Genomic DNA, 15998 nt, shown 5'->3' with positions numbered 1-15998 from the left:
TAATGCTAAGGTGTATAAGAAATGTAAAGAAAATATTAAAAGGTTTAAGATTACCCGAGTCCTATCGATTGAAGGATAGAACTCTTAAGCTGTTTGACAATATCACTCGTGTTGAATATGTGCATAAGGTGTGTAATTTTATAAGAAAATGGATAATAGAGGTGGTTGCTGAAGGTAAAACTGATCTGATGGCCCAAGAGCAATTGTTATGGACAGCTACTGCTGAGGTGAAATTGGCCATATCTGATGAACAACCTTCCACAGTTTTGAAGGCAGCAGACATTGCTAATGAATATACTGAGTCCGGGCTCATGCTGGGCACAATCTCTAGGGGAAGGAAAATCCCTGTCGCACTGTCTGGAATGGCTCATGATCGTGAGCGCCTACCTCAGGGCAGACTGTCAAAAAGCAGGACAGACACTCCAAGATGGTGGTATGTTCTACACTTTAATTTCACAAACGTAGAACCAAAATATGAACTCCCAAAGTACTACAATAGTCCTATAATAGAGTAACAGACAGCCCCATTAGACACTCTCGTCTATCTTACCACCCAGGCAAGCTGGACAATGTGATAAATTTCAGAGTAGCAGCCGTGTTGGTCTGTATCTGCAAAAAGAAAAGGAGGACTTGTGGCACCTTAGAGACTAACAAATTTATTTGAGCATAAGCTTTCGTGAACTACAGCTCACTTCATCGGCTGCATTCAGTAGCTCACGAAAGCTTATGCTCAAATAAATTTGTTAGTCTCTAAGGTGCCACAAGTACTCCTTTTCTAAATGTGATAAATGTTTGCTTAAATCAAAAATCACAAATATGCAGGTTAAACCTAGTCCCAAGAGACCAGTCACTCATGCAGGTCAATTTCCATCCTAGATCTCACACCAAAGACAACACCGGTAGCCAATTTTATAGTAAACTAACTAAAGGCTTATTAGCTAAGAAAAAAAAATCAGAGTTATTGATAAGTTAAAGCAGGTAAAAAAATATATGTACAGGTGAGTCACAGTTTATAATTTCAACCGGTAGCAGAGATGTAATAATCTACCAGTTTCCCAAGTCTTTTAGCGCTACCCACAGTAACTCTGTGGATCTCTGTCTTCTTGTTTATTTTGCCCTGTTAGAATCTAAACGGACACAAGCAAAAATTCTTTGTTTCTGGTCTATATTTATAGCTTCTTCTCACAACAGCCAAGATCACAGCAACAATCCCCATGCAGATCCCTTCTTCATGGAGGGAGGAGTAGGAATGCACTTTTATTTCCCACACAATGACCATTTGCTTTCCATGAGCAGGAATTAGCACTTTCCTGTTAAAGGTATTCATTTGTATTACACAAGGCTTCTTTCTTGTTTGATGAGTTACTTAATTGCAGGGGTATATACAATGCAAACTGTTTGCTATTACATTATAAGAGGTTACAGATAAGTGAAAACAATGCATGCAACTTCCCACCAGTCTTTCATGACGTTTAAACACTACACACATTCTTATACATTTTAACATCTACTCTGAACTATACTAACACACAAGTGAGCTAATCTGACTTCCAGCTGTGAGTTTGTCAGTTCTTAGCTGACACCTAACCCTTGGCCACAGCTGGCACTTGGCTTACCAGTATCACAGTGGCATTCATAGAGCCACTTCAAATGGTGGACCGCCGCTTCTGGGCCTGAGAAATGAGCACTGACTGGTTGGATCACATATAATACAGGTTTGAGTTGAGGAGCAGTGGCTGCAGAACTTTTGGATGTCCAAGGCCACATTCCTGGATCTGTGCGCCAGGCTTGCCCCAGCCATCCAATGCAAGGATACCAAATTGAAAGCTGTACTGACAGTGGAGAAGTGAGTGGTGATCACCCTGTGGAAACTTGGAACGGTGGATTGTTACTGGTCAGTGGGAAATCATTTTGGAATCGGAAACTCCACTGCAGGGGCTGTTGTCATGCACAGCAGATGATAATGGCCCTGCACACATGCAGGACTGTGACTCTGGACAATGTGCAGAACATAGAGGAGAGCTTTGCAGCTATGGGATTTCCAAACTGCAGTGGAGCAATAGATGGCAAAAACATCCCTATTTTGGTACCAGACCACCTTGCCACAGAAAGGGCTACTTTTCCATGGTTATGCAAGCACTGGTGGATCACCAAGGATGCTTCACTGACATTGATGTTGGCTGGTCAGGGTAGGTGCATGACACTTGCATCTTTAAGAATGTGGGACTCTGGGGATGTTGAAATGACAATAGTGATTCTGGGGGATCCAGCTAACCCCTTACTCTCATGGCTCATGAAGTCATACACTGGCCACCTTGATAGCACCATGGAAAGATTCAACCACAGGCTCAGCAGGTGCAGAATGATAGGTGCTTTTGATAGACTGGAAGGGCGGTGGTGTTGTTTACTCACCAGACTGGATCTCAGAGTGAAAAATCTCTCAATGGTTATAGCTGCCTGCTCTGTCCTGCACAACATCTCTGAAACAAAGGGGGAAAACTTACTCCAGGGTGGAGGAAAGAGGCGGAGTGGCTGTCTGCTGAGTTTGAACAGCCAGACACAAGGGCTATCAGACAAGCTCAACAAGGAGCTATACGGCTTAGCGAAGCTTTGAAAGAGCACTTAAACAGCAAGCCACAGTCATGAGGAATGCTGCTATGCTGCAGTTCTCCACAGACTGCAATGGGAGTTGAGCCAAGAATTGGTGAACCTAGAGGTCTGCAAGAGTCTGCAGCATCTGAGTTTGCTGACCGAGAAGCCCCATTACATTCTGGGGCATCTCCCTCGTCTTTTCCCAGGCCTGTCTCCTCTCCACTCGTTACTTCTCCATACAGTCTGCAATATTCACCCTCCAGGCCCTCTGTCCAAGGTTGGATGCAACAATGGCTTGTGGGATCTTGCAGTACAAGTCCTCCCATGTACGCTTTTTTTCTCCTCATCTGGGACAGTCATTCCACAGTCCATACACCTCAAGGCCACAATGGCTGCAGCTACAGATAAAACACACCGAAGGTACTATTGTCAGCATAGTAGGAACAGAAAGCTAAACTTAAGATTCAAAACTCCCCTGTTCCCTCGTTCCCCTAAAATGTTAAACAAGACAAGCTTATTGACACTTCTGCTTTGGAGTTCTTGATTCCTGGTGCCACACACCGCTCAAACCAATGTTGAGCATAGCCCACTGGGGTCATGGGAATGAGAAGGGAATTGCTCAGTTGAATGCAGTTATGGGTATAAGGCAGTGGCACTGAATACTAGCACCATTTTCCACGAGTGGTGGTGGTTTTAGTTGATCTATCACTCCTGTGAGTAACAAAAGCACAGAGAGCACAGCTGCTGCTGGTGTCTCACAGCCGCCTGGGTCCATATGCTGCTAGCCTGTTTACTGCAATGTTGTCTGCTGAAGTTATTGCTGACTGGCATGGGAAAGTGTCCTATCATGGAAGAAGAAATAAGGCTGCAATCCTTAGAAACTTCCAGGAGAGAATTGCAGTAAACTTCCTTGGAAGTTTCATTGAGATTTCTCAGGAGGATTCAAAGGACATCTCTGTGTACAGAAACAAAGTGATCAGCATGCCACCTTCCCTGCCTACCTTCATAGGGGAATGAAAAGGAGATAGCACCTCTCCCTCTCTTTATTGTACCATTACCTCTTGTAGTACGAGTGCATTAATGAAAATTGATAGTTGGGGGTGCTATCACGGCTATGGAAAATTTATTTACACACCTACCCAAGGTTCTTTTCCCGGCATCAGGCTAGTCTGTGCTTGACTGGATTGTGGTGCAGTTAAAGACAGGTCCTGGCTCACGGCACAGCTGGATCCCCTTGTTGACCATCCCCCAGACTCCTACTCCTCTTCTTCATCGGTTCTTGCTGTTCATTGCAGGGGCCTGTGATTTGGGCTCTTCAGAGGTATCCACAGTGGTGTGCAAGGTGGTGGTGGTGTGTCCACCAAGTATGGCATGCAGCTCTTTATAATAGTGCCAGGTCAGAGACTTGGCACCAGTTTGACTGTTGGCCTTGCTGGGCTTCTAGTATGCCTGTTGCAGGTCCTTTGCTTTCATGCAGCACTGCTGCTGGTCCCTATCGTACCCCTTCTTCTGCATCCCCTGTGCAATCGGCTAATAGATGCCGATGTTTCTGTGGCTGGTTGGGAGCTGTGCTTGCATAGCCTCTTCTCCCCACAGACCAAAGAGATTCCATTCTCTCCTGTCTAAGCTAGGCAGGAACATGCCTGGAGCATGTAGCCAGCATGGTCAGCTGGGCAGTTGTGCACAACAAAGAGCAGATAGGTGTGTGCTCAACAAGCTGGACAACCAGGAAAAGGCATTTCCAAAATTCACAAGAGTATTAAGGGGGAACTTTTGGTCTACGTGACCCCTGGGTGGTAAAATTATGACCAGTGCAATAAGTGTTGGGCATTGTGGGACAGCAGCTGGAGGATTTTAGGATTGACTTAGGTAATGCAGGGTCTACACTTGCGCTGCAGCAGCCTTGTACATCAACCATGGCTCAACCCCACTCAGGTAGGTGGTGTTACTATGTTGGCATAAACAGCGCACTTACATCAGTGAGAGACAAATTTAAGCGTAAACCCCTGCACAACTAGGTCACTGGGAGGCAGCTTACATGGACCTAACTTTTTAGTGTAAACCAGGGCTTAGCAAAACTTTAGTAAATATCTGAATGCATGATGAGTTTCCTTATTCCACAGAGGAAGCAGATTTCAGAAGTAGTTTTGGCACCTAGTGTGATCTGTCACCTGACAAGAAAGCAGGTGACATACAAGGTAATAGATGGCTTGCATGAGAACGTGTCTTGGTTAGCTCAATCTATCTAGCTTAACAAAGAGAAAGTTAAGGGGTGACCTGATTACAGACTATAAGTCTCTACATGATGAACAAATATTTAATAATGGGTTTTTCAATCTAGCAGAGAAAGGTATAATAATCCAACGGGTGGAAGTTAAAGCTAGAAAAATTCAGACTGGAAATAAGATGCAATTTTTTAACAGTGAGGGTAATTAACCATTGGAACAATTTATCAAGGGTCACAGTGGATTCTTCATCACTGACAATTTTTAAATCAAAATTGAATGTTTTTCTAAAACTTATGCTCTAGGAATTACTTTGGAGAAGTTCTATGGCCTATGTTAAAGAGGTCAGGTTAGATTATCACGATGGTCCCTTTTCGCCTTGGAATCTATGATGCTATGAATGCTTTGCTGTATTCAGGTAAGCAATACAAAGGTCTGCATTATATATTTATTTAACATAACAGCAAGTCCTTCACAAGCCAGTAAAAACAGGAAAAGTATAACCAATGTTACTTGGTTGGAGAGTCAGGGAAGAGATGTATTTCTAGAATTTCAATGTGTTACCAGCCTGGTTTTTAAGTAATATCATTATGTTTTAAGTAATATCGTGTTTATTTCCAAACTGTGTTAGAACAAGATTTTAATAACTAGGGAAAAGCCTTCTACTGTGTATTAATTTTAGAATTTTATCTAGTCTAATTAAAAAGCATATGCTGTAAACAGAGCCATATTTAGTCAGCTGCTGCTCACTGCTTACGTATTGTTAACAGGGAAATGGAAAGTGAAAGACAAAGACTGGAAAATCCTAATAAAATTTTAAAAGATGAACTGGAGCAGAGGAGTTTAAACAAGCAACCACACAGTAAACTACCTGATGAACTGGAAAGCAAAGGGGACACGGAAAAGAAAAAGAAGAATTTGTTGGAGCCATTAAGGTAAAGAGAAAGCATCAATGGATCAAAATTCTTCCAAAGGTCTGAATTTTCCATTGAGAAGTTGCACAGACAGCACACTAGTTTCAGAGGGACTAGCTAGGAAATAAAAGCAAAACAGAAGGTTATCTAAAAATATTAATATTTTCAGGGCCCCAATTTATGTATTTATAGAGAGAGCTTTACCATATTATGCAAGGGCTGCTTAGATCTCCCTTCTGTCACCAGATCACACTAACGCTACTGCTTGCTCATCAAACCAGATGAGACTGGGAGGATGAAAGGGTAATATGTTATTAAAAGAAAAGAGAATGTGACCCCCATGCAAATATGAAACAGTTACCTAATAACGGGTAACAAATCCAAAAGTTAAAAGATACTGAACCAGTGTGCTATGCCAATGTAAAGCTGTGGAATATAAATGAAATTTTAATCACTTAAGGAAAAAATCCTTGTCTGAAACAAACTAGAATCATGCATACAAAATAAAAATTAGTTGGATTAAGGAATGGCAATCACAGGGCAATAGAGTAATTTAACAAATATATATATGTTCAGAGAATCTTAGAAAATTGGTTATCCTACTAATGCCGGATTGTTTACTACAGTATATTTTTACTTCTTTGTCTATTACAGTGTTATCTGTCTAAAGCAATGGGTCTTCCCCCACTCTGTGTGACAAAAACTATTCCCTGTGTAATAGAGAGATGCTCCTGCTAGGAAGTTTTTCCTGATATTCAGCCTAATTGTACCTTTCCTTAATTGTATCCAATTACTTGTAGTTTGAAAACTTTATGTATCATCCTAAACAATGCTTCTCTCTCCTTGGAAAACTCCAAAAGAGAACAGAGAAGCAGGGTTTAAAACACCCTCAATGTTAGACGCAAATAAATGAGGGGATGGAGGAATAAGTTGATACTGGACAGAAAAAGGAAGCTGATGTTAACAGCTTGGAATATTCAAAAAGATGTACATATTCCTCTATTTGAAAGAGAACAGTGGAGTTTTATCTGTGCTTGAAATGGGAAAGAGTCATACAGAGTTATGGCAGTGGTTATATCCTGAGGAATCATGTTAGAAAAATGAATGGGAGTATATGTCTCAGTAATTCATGGTGGTTTTACTTCCTGTATCAGACTATAAAGATAATATGTAGAATCGACATTTTCTGGGAGTAGTTCCATTAAAATTCCAAAACAAGGCTGTAATGTTTATGTTTAACATGAATTTGTATCTATAAGTAAGAGAGAGCTCAGCACAAGAACTAAAATTTAACTGAGGCCTTTTTGTAAAATAAATTGAAAATAAGTTTCCCATCGTTTTTCTTTAATGGAACTACTTTTAAAGTGCAAAAGAAAAACTGTCACAAAAGTTTCAGGCACTCTATATGGAAGTTATAACTTCCCACACTGCAGACAGGGTTAAACAATAATTCCTTATCTGAAGAGACATTTTCATGCAAATCCTGAATATACAAGCCATCTGACACTTATGGTGTGTCTACACTGCAATTCAAAACCCACAGCTAGCCCAGGCCAGCTGATTTGGTCTCACGGGGCTTAGGCTAAAGGCTGTTTAATTGCAGTGTAGACGTTTGAGCTCAGGCTGGAGCCTGGGCTCTGGGACCCTGTATGGTGGGTGGGTCCCATAGCTCGGGCTCCAGACTGATCACGAATTTCTACACTAAAAGTAAAGAGACTCTTAGCCTGAACCAGCTGGCATGGGCCAGCCGCGGGTGTCTAATTGCAGTGTAGACATACCCTTAACGTCCAGCTTTGACCACAAAGATTTACACCATAATACTAATCCATTAAATAGGTATGGGCAGTGGTGCTCATAGACTTGAGATACACAGGTTAAGCAGTGCAGAAGAAAGTGAGATGCACAGTGATTGAGAAGAGCCACTTAAAAATGACCACAACTTCTTGGATATGACAGTCTCTGCAAGATGCCAATGGCTGTGGCCAGATCAACTGGCTTTAATGTTATTGCTTGCAAATAAAACCCAGATGAGCCAGGCAGGACAAAAGCAGCATGTTTACAGAACAGTAACACTGGAGAAAGAATCTTTCATCGACATCACAATGGCACCGAATGGTGAGATTTAAATAAAAGGTCAAATAAGGAATGCACAACCACAGTTGTTGAAGACCTACCTCAGAGAACAAGTACAATGAACAGTTTTACAGTTAAATAGATATACTGTTTTAGAGAAGGATTAAAAAGGATTTTGAGAATCAGTTTTAGTTAAAGATTTTCAAGCCGCATGTCAAACTACCTGCCTACTAGATTTGGAGGGCTAATCACCCACCCATTTATTTCAGGCTGGCAAAGGAGATTCTGAATTCTGGATCACCTGATATATCATCCAACTCAGATGATTGACTAGAGTAAGTACAGATAGGTTACCAAAATGAACGACAGACAGGCAGAGAGTGATAGACAAGTAAGACCACTCATGAAGCAGGATACTGAAAGGTCCATCAGCTCCTGCTCTATAAACCAAGGCCCCAGTCCTGCAATCCAATCCATTATGGCAGATCCTCTTCCCTGTGTGGAGTCACTCTGAAGTCCCCAAGGGTCTGCCTGCACAAATACAAATGCAAGATCAGAATCCAAAGGAGCTACACAAATCTACCCTTATAAAAGGTGTGGGTCACTAGACAAATCCTCAAGGAACTGGAGAATCTCTGTTTAAAATAATATGCAGCAGAAGTGTATTTACCGATACACAAGAGTTTTTAGTAGCAGTATGTTAAAGATAGATTTTAGCCTTTTCATAGCTAAAGTTCAAATTAAGTTGTCTTTCAAATCCAGTTTTTTAATCTTGGTCCATAACATCAAACCTAAACCAATCTACTCAAAGTGTCATGGTAAGATCTTATATAAGGGTAGAATCTTACTGAAAGTTTTGAGAAACTGAACAAGGCATATGGGAGACACAAGGTTTCAAAATAAATGGGATGATCTCATTTTTGACCAATTTCCCAACTGTTGATTCATCACAGCTCCAAAACAGCTCAGTCTAGAAATCCTAAGCTTGTGTTAGTTGATCTTGGCTTGAATCTTCAACTAGTTTGTTGGCAGAATTTAAGTAAAAATGATTTATGTATCTTTATTCTTCCAAGTACCCAAAACTTGTGTTGGATGTCTCACTACACAAGTAAAAACCACAGTTCCTGCCCTATAGAGCATACAAACAAAGTTCAATATGACAGAACTAAGGAAAGAGAAATATGGGGAAGGAGAGGGCTAGAGGACAGGATGTTAAGAGTGACAAGAAGAATGTGGTTCCTCATTAAAGAATGTACGCATCTTGAGAGCTATGTTGCTTTTCTGTTGTGTTACATTCCATGGCTCCCCCACGCCCCAGGCTTCATAGAAATGAATTTTTAGAGGGATTTGAAGGTGACAAGGGAAAATGACTAGGACCAGGAAGGACATACCAAATGTAAGGGACAAACAGACAACCAGGGTACCAAGGCTACTGTCAGTGGCAGACTAGAGAGTGTGTATGATCAGCTCTGAAATTCTCAACTCTGTGGTCACACTTGGGCACAGAATCATATAGGAGGTGGATTCTTGTCTGACGGAGTGAGGGAAAAGCTGAAGACCTCAAGTCTGGGGAGCAAAAGGAAACTACAGGATGTAGAGAAAAAAGGGAGAGGGTGGAGGGGTCAGTGGCAGCAGTCTCCATCAACACTACCTGCAGACTCCTTTGGGACACTGTCACTGAGCAACTTCAAAACCTAAGGAAATCCTGGAGCACAAGGCTATGTTAACTTGCAGTTAAATGATATTTACCACCTTATGGCAAGACACTCTTAACAGAATGCTGCTGGTTTCCTTAAATAATTTAATAATTAGAAAACATGGGGTTTTACAGTTGAGGTTGCACTTAAAAATAATTCCAGGCATAGAAAATATGGAAATGCAATTAAGATCACACACCTCTTTAGTTCTGCCCACAGACCCTCTCCTAGGAGGCAATCCAATAATGCACATCAGCAACAAAAAACAGAGGAGTGATCTACTTAGACTCCCTTCCTCTTGTTGGATTGTTTGTACACAACTGTCACATGTAAAGCAGAAGTTGTCAAACTGCTTCTTAGCAGACCACCTTCTGGGCACAGCAACCCTGGGACAAACATCAGCAGTTGCTGCCCTGGAAAGAACAATGTTTAGGAAAACATCTAGTGATTTTTAACGCTCTAATGTGCTAAGCCTTGTGTCATTTAAGGGCAAAGGTAATCATGTCATCTCTCTGCTACACGTTTCTTTTGCCCTTCTCTCCCCAGGCATACACTCCCCTTGATATTTCACCCTCCTCTTCCCTGCCTACTTCTCTTCTCACAAGTAGCTTTCATCCCTTTAGCATGTAGTTCCTCTTGTTTGTAGCTTCAGTTCCTAAAGACAGCTCCTCTTTCCTTTCTTCCTCCTTGTAGCAGCTGCCTTTGTGGAAACAGGCTGACTTCTTGTTTACGGATGTTTTATAGGCATCTAGGTTCCTCTTTGCAAGGAAGCTACATGCTTGTTTGTGTAGTAGCAGCTGAAAGCAAGGTGAAGTAGCCAGCACTACATGGCCTACCAGCTTTCGGATCATCAGATGTCTAAACCAAAGTGCACCTGTCTTTACAGCAAACTACTACTGCCTTCTTTATGTTCACATGCAAATAGTAGGAAGATACCCTTTTCCATCTTCTTTATCGCAAGTGACCATTAGCCAGAACAATCATTTGGGACTATTCTCTGAAGATATACAGGGTTTCAAGGGTAACAGTATTGCAACACTGTAAAGCTACTAGGGCTGATGGTTAATCGCAGTTAACTCACATGATTAACTAAAAAAAAAATTAATCGCGATTAATCGCAGTTTTAAGCGCACTGTTAATAGAATACCAACTGAAATGTATTAAATAGTTTTGGATGTTTTTCTATATTTTCAAATATATTGATTTAAATTACAACACAATATACAAAGTTGACAGTGCTGACTATATTATTATTAAAAATATATTATTTTTATTACAAATATCTGCCCTGTAAAAATGGCAAAAGAAACAGTATTTTTCAATTCACCTCACACTGTACAGTACTGCAATCTCTTTATCATGTAAGTGCAACTTACAATTGTAGATTTTTTTTGTTACATAACTGCACTCAAAAACAAAACAATATAAAACTTTAGAGTCTACTAGTCCATTCAGTCCTACTTCTTGTTCAGCCAATTGCTAAGAAAAACAAGTTTGTTTACATTGTATAAGTAGGGGCATAGCGAGCAGATCGAGGGACGTGATCGTTCCCCTCTATTCGACATTGGTGAGGCCTCATCTGGAGTACTGTGTCCAGTTTTGGGCCCCACACTACAAGAAGGATGTGGATAAATTGGAGAGAGTCCAGCGAAGGGCAACAAAAATGATTAGGGGTCTGGAACACATGACTTATGAGGAGAGGCTGAGGGAGCTGGGATTGTTTAGCCTGCAGAAGAGAAGAATGAGGGGGGATTTGATAGCTGCTTTCAACTACCTGAAAGGGGGTTCCAAAGAGGATGGCTCTAGACTGTTCTCAATGGTAGCAGATGACAGAACGAGGAGTAATGGTCTCAAGTTGCAGTGGGGGAGGTTTAGATTGGATATTAGGAAAAACTTTTTCACTAAGAGGGTGGTGAAACACTGGAATGCGTTACCTAGGGAGGTGGTAGAATCTCCTTCCTTAGAGGTTTTTAAGGTCAGGCTTGACAAAGCCCTGGCTGGGATGATTTAACTGGGAATTGGTCCTGCTTTGAGCAGGGGGTTGGACTAGATGACCTTCTGGGGTCCCTTCCAACCCTGATATTCTATGATTCTATGGGAGATAATGCTGCCTGCTTCTTATTTACAAGGTTACAAGGAAAGTGAGAACAGGTGTTCCCATGGCACTTTTGTAGCTGGCATTGCAAGGTATTTATGTGCCAGTTATGCTAAGCATTTGTGTGCAGTTTCATGCTTCGGCCACCATTCCAGAGGACATGCTTCCATGCTGATGATGGTTGTTAAAAAAAAAATAATGCATTAATTAAATTTGTGACTAAATTCCTTGGAGGAGAATTGTACGTCTCTTACTCTGTTTTACCCACATTCTGCCATGTATTTCGTGTTATAGCAGTCTCGGATGATGACCCAGCATATTTTGTTCATTTTAAGAACACTTTCACTGCAGATTTGAGAAAACACAAAGGTACCAATGTGAGTGTGACATTACACCCCATATTCTTCATAGAAATAGGATGATATGAATATGGCATAACTAAGATATGTTTTATGCAAGATGGGTCTTGAGGTTTTATTGGATATGATTATCCTATTTGTATGCATGTATCATTTCTATAACTGAAGTTAGGAATATGGACTATGTATCATTTACAAAAGTGCTTGCACCTGGGGAATGCCCACCGGACAGCAGGCAGTCACCATGGATGGACCATTAGTATCTTCAAGCTCCCACCTTCCTGAGAAGCTTCCTGGGATGCTGCTTTGACACTGCAGGGTCATATGATCATGGCACCTGGTACAGGATACCATCTTGAACTACTGGTATTTCTCCACTGGAAGGAGGTAGGGATCAAACTAGGAAAGAAAGGATTTACATATGGCAGGAATCCTATTTAAGGCTAGGGAATGAATTAATCTTGGTTCTTCTCCACTTCCTCCCCACCCAGGAAGGAAGACTGCTGAAAACACCTGAAGAAACAAAGAAACTAAGTGGGGGGGAGAAGGGGTGCTGAGCCATGGCGAGAAAGGTCTAGGCTGTAAAAGGAATACCTGGAGATTTAAACTGCAAGTAGTGCAGTTTAGCTTCAAGAAATTCTGCAACCTGCATAAAACAACATTTAGGGTGAGAATTTGCCACTATTAAACAGTTAATTTAGTGCATTAAGCTTAGTTTGCGTGTTTTGTTTGCTATCCCTTATAATCACTTAACATTCATCCTTTGTAGTGAATAAACTTATTTTGTTTTCTAAATCCCAGTTTGTGCAATTCATAAGTGGTGGTTGTTGTGGGGGAAGAGGGGGAGAAAGCTGTGTATATCTTCCTTCACATTGTGGGAGGGAGCGAATTGTATAGATTGTACAATCCCCGAGCTGAGACTTCCCACACAGAGCTGATTGCAGACTGTGTGATTCTACAGCTGGGTGTGTTCCTACCTGTGTGTGTGCTAGAAAAGGCCTGAGGGCCGGGCCCAGCAGGACAGGGTGAGGGAGCCCAGACTGGTGGAGTGGGCAGGCTCAGTGGGACCCCACTACATCAAGTGGCTCCCCAAAAGGAGGGGGCAACTCATCACAGTGACTTTCTATAGACAGCTACATCATTCGACCCCAGGTTTAAGAATCTGAAGTGCCTTCCAAAATCTGAGAGGGACAAAGTGTAGAGCATGCTTTCAGAAATCTCGAAAGGGCAACACTCCAATGCGGAAACTACAGAACCCGAACCCCCAAAAAAGAAAATCAACCTTCTGCTGGTGGCATCTGACTCAGATGATGAAAATGAACACGTGTCGGTCCACACTGCTTTGGATGGTTATCAAGCAGATCCTGTTATCAGCATGGACACATGTCCTCTGGAATGGTGGTTGAAGCATGAAGGGACATATGAATCTTTAGCGCATCTGGCATGTAAATATCTTACGACGCCAGCTACAACAATGTCATGCGAACTCCTGTTCTCACTTTCAGCTGATATTGTAAACAAGAAGCAGGCAGCATTAGCTCCTGCAAATGTAAACAAACTTGTTTGTCTGTGCGATTGGCAGAACAAGTAGTAGGACTGAGTGGACTTGTAGGCTCTAAAGTTTTAAATTGTTCTATTTTTGAATGGTTATTTTTTGCACATAATTCTACATTTGTAAGGTCAACTTTCATGATAAAGAGATTGCACTACAGTACTTATCTGAGGTGAATTGAAAAATACTATTTCTTTTGTTTTTTTATAGTGCAAATAATAAATGTGAGCACTGTATACTTTGTATTCTGTGTTGTAATTGAAATCAATATATTTGAAAATGTAGAAAACATCCAAAACTGCTTAAATAAATGGTATTCTATTATTAACAGCGTGATTAATCGCCATTTTTTAAATTGCGCCATTAATGATGATTTTTTTAATCGCGCAATTAATTTTTTTAAGCACTTGACAGCCCTAATAGCTACATACTTACCATGCCTAGGGCTGCAAACCTTTTTAAGGACCAGACTAACTATAAAGTAGTTTGCATGCCTAGGCACAAAGAATCACATTTGCAATAAGACATTTTAAACATGGCCATGTGCTCCAGTGTCAACTACACAGGTAAAATATGATTTTAGTGGACTCCATGCCTACAACCACAGACTAACAGCTTCTGAATGTTCATATCAAATCCTTATCAATTCTGCTTAAAATTGTTTACATGGGAATTAACTTCTAGTGCTAAGATGATGAATAAAGGAAAAATCATTCCTTTGACAAAGCATTTGTGAATCAGAAATTCATACGTGCAGATGGATATTACTATTTTAAAAACTATATTAATATAAAATTTATCTAATAAAGTACTTTTAACTCTCATGAAGAATCTAACAGATTATAGTGATGTCTGTTGAAAAATAATATTCCTTGCTGTGCAGGATGTACATGACTTTACAGAAAAGCGCTGCTTTCAGCCACCACACCTCAGGCAAGAGGAAGTGTATTTTTCTGCAGTTAATACTACCATACCAGATCAGACTGCAATTCCAGAAAGGAAAATCAAGCCTAAGTCATACCACTGCAACTCTGAAAAGTCTGATATATTAAAAATAAATGGTAAATATAAATCTCAATATCAGGGCTATTTCTCTGGAGTGCAAAGAAGGTATCAAAGTGTCAATATTACTTTCTAGTGACCCTCCACGTAACCCTTCTTTCTCTAGAGACAAGGGTCACAGTCTACTGAGCCATTTTTATCATAAGCCAGCAAGGGAGGTGAGGAGAAGTTATCCTTCCTTGCACAGTCTCTGTTGTCTCCCAGTCTCAGTGATTAATCAGGGGGCAAAGGTGGGGGGGGGGGGGAAGAGCCCGGGCCCACCCTCTGCTCCAGGCTCCAGCCCAGGGACCCAAATAGTATCAGATATGGTAGCTGACCTTTTAGAAACATGACATGTACAATTCCCTGGGCTACTTCCCCCACAGCAGCTCTCACTTCCTCAAGCTCCACTTCACCCTTACCTCAGGGCCTCCTTCCTTGTACCTGATATGGTGTGTACTGCTCAATCTCTCCAACAGCACAACTTCCTTCCACAGCTCCTGACACGCACACCCACCTGACTGGCTGGGAGGCTTTTAACTAGTTTCAGCCAGCCCCTGATTGGCTTCAGGTGTCCCAATCAACCTAGCATTCCTCCCTGCCTTCTGGAAAGTTCTTAATTGGCCCCAGGTGTCTTAATTGACCTGGAGCAGCTTCCATTTCACTTAACTTGGCACCAGGGATTTGTTTAGCCTGGAGCTAATATATCTATCTCCCACTACTTTTCTATAACCATCTGGCCTTGCCCTGTCACACCACCAAAACACCCCCAGACTTGATGCCTCCCCTTCCTGATGTCTATGGGAAGGAGACAGACAGAGCTAGGATTCCAGATGCTCCAGCCAGATGAGAACAGCTGGGGAACCTTCCCACCAACTGGAAAGGAGGCACAGAAAGCCAAGATGCCCCCCAAAATCACACAGCCCTCCCCCTCTTGGGGACAGAAGGTAAGGGGTGGAGGAAATTTGGGGGCCTGGAGGTGAAGTGGGGAGATTGACGACCCTGAAAAAAACAGTGAAGAAGTTTTGGGGCTTCTGGGTAGAGGAGTCCAGGGGGAGGGGCAGCAAGCCAATAACTCCCCCAAAACCACAGTTCCTCCCCACACAGCTCATAAGGACAGAGGGTAAAGGGTTGGGGGGGGATTTGGGATGCTGGGGACCAGGATGGGTGGGGCAGAGGGGAAGTCACCCGGCTGTGGAGGAAGGGATACATCAGAGGGCCAGTATTTACTGGAAAACATGACACCAACCGCTCCTTCCCAGCTCCTGTCCTGTGGGGTCAGCTGGGCTTGGCCCCCCGCTCCAAGCATTACCTCCAGGGTCACAGCACCTGACTGGGATGGGGGGGGGGGGGGAGAAGGACGGGGGGGAGTGTGGAAGGAGAGGCATGTGATCTGGCACATGGGATTGCAGTACCACTCAAATTTGGCCCAGTCGCTCTCCTGTCATCA

General features: G+C 42.1%; 1 protein-coding gene across 1 annotated transcript in view; it reads right to left on the bottom strand.

Annotated features, from left to right (window-relative positions):
• JCAD (junctional cadherin 5 associated) overlaps positions 1-15689 on the bottom strand; it is a 192417-nt gene extending 176728 nt beyond the window's left edge. The window contains exon 1 of the mRNA XM_073334374.1: positions 14993-15689. The gene's annotated coding sequence lies outside the window, so the exon portion shown is untranslated. The remainder of the gene's footprint in view (positions 1-14992) is intronic.
• Positions 15690-15998: the final 309 nt, after the last annotated feature.

The sequence above is a fragment of the Lepidochelys kempii genome, chromosome 2, assembly GCF_965140265.1.
Source record: "Lepidochelys kempii isolate rLepKem1 chromosome 2, rLepKem1.hap2, whole genome shotgun sequence".
NCBI classification, from domain to species: Eukaryota; Metazoa; Chordata; order Testudines; family Cheloniidae; genus Lepidochelys; species Lepidochelys kempii.
This window is presented reverse-complemented; position numbering and strand designations above follow the sequence as displayed.